We start from the raw sequence: 1,581 nt of genomic DNA, 5'->3' as shown, positions 1-1,581 counted from the left end.
TGTAAGAATCTTTATAAAATAATTATGATTACAATCTATAATTAATTCAAGCAAAATAAAACATGATTATTAATATTCTCATTAATATTGAATAATTAAGATTGTACCTAAATTATAATATCGTAATAGAAGTGATATAATAGCGAATGAACATGGGCTGCTTAGAGAGGATTGGCTGTTTCATTTATCAGCCAACGAGTCTTAATAAGTAATTAATGAATTTATTAGTGAATCCACCTCTCTGAGAAGCACATCAGGCCTATCCAATACAAATAGCACAGCAGTGCTTGCAAAGCTTGATTATATGCGCTTTTTTAGCGCTTTGTTAACGCTTTGTAAGCGCTGTGCGCTACTTGGGAAGTCGCAAACACAACACTAAATGATTAGAAAAACGAATCAATTTTATCAGTTCAATGCAAACTACTGAATTGTATATCTGAATTGTCCACATCGTCTTGTATTTACCTATGTTATACGTGTCAATGTTTCATATCCCAAGATTAAGCGGCATTTTAACTAGTTGAAACATTTTTGTTGTAAATCTCGGAATAAAATTCGTGCCACAAATTTTAATACAGTTCTTTATCAGCCATAGTATCTCACTTACCTAATCTCCTGAATTTTTCGTTGAGAAAGGGAGAGAATCGCTTTTAGAGAACTTATATTAAATATATTTATACATTAAATATGAGACAGAGGAAATCATATATTTTATATTCAGATTTGTGTTCGATCTCCAATCATTTTATTACAGGGTTTCTTGACATTGTAGAATGTATCATCGCTGTGAGCAAGTATTGATATATTATTATACATGCTCTTCTATTTACATCGTGTAATTAAAAAGTATAGCATTGACGCGCGCGAAATTTTAGAATAACAAATGGCTACCATTTAATTTCTAGTGTGTAAATAGCAGAATCAGAGTGAGTATTATTTACGAACGATATAATTTTATGCATGGTAAATTTTTTCAGTTAAGAACATTATTGTATCGAAACTATGAATTAAAATAAAAATACGCATTTTTTATATTATAATTACAAATAACTCGTTTTACTTTAATCACCTAACTATGTCAAATGAAATACACAAATAAAATTTTATTAAATTCTATCCATAATTCGAGCGTTTAATAAACATAGTACTGTATGAAATATTGAAGTTGATATATTGCGAATTGTAATAGTTGTTTAAAAGACTATATTGTTAAGGAATTCTTTAATAAGGTTTTTTGAACCATTTTTCACTATGTAATTATTTATTTGAATAATATTCTGCAATGGAGAAAAGAATATATTAAACGAATATATTAAAAAAATGTCCCAAAAGAATTATTTGCATATCATACTATTGAAAATTATCTTTTGAAATAGATTATTATAACAGTTTGTAGAGCAATATTTATGTGTGTATATATACAGGATGAATCAGAGTCGTTGAATCAACTTTTTATTCTATGAGAAAATTATCGATTTCATACCTAATTAAATTACAACATGTGTAGTCAATTATTTTCTCATAGAGTAAAAAGCTGGTCAACGACTCTCGATTCACCCTGTATATATGCGCGCACGCACG

Source organism: Atta cephalotes (genome assembly GCF_000143395.1).
Source record: "Atta cephalotes unplaced genomic scaffold scaffold00021, whole genome shotgun sequence".
NCBI classification, from domain to species: Eukaryota; Metazoa; Arthropoda; class Insecta; order Hymenoptera; family Formicidae; genus Atta; species Atta cephalotes.
Note: the sequence above shows the minus strand (reverse complement) of the source record.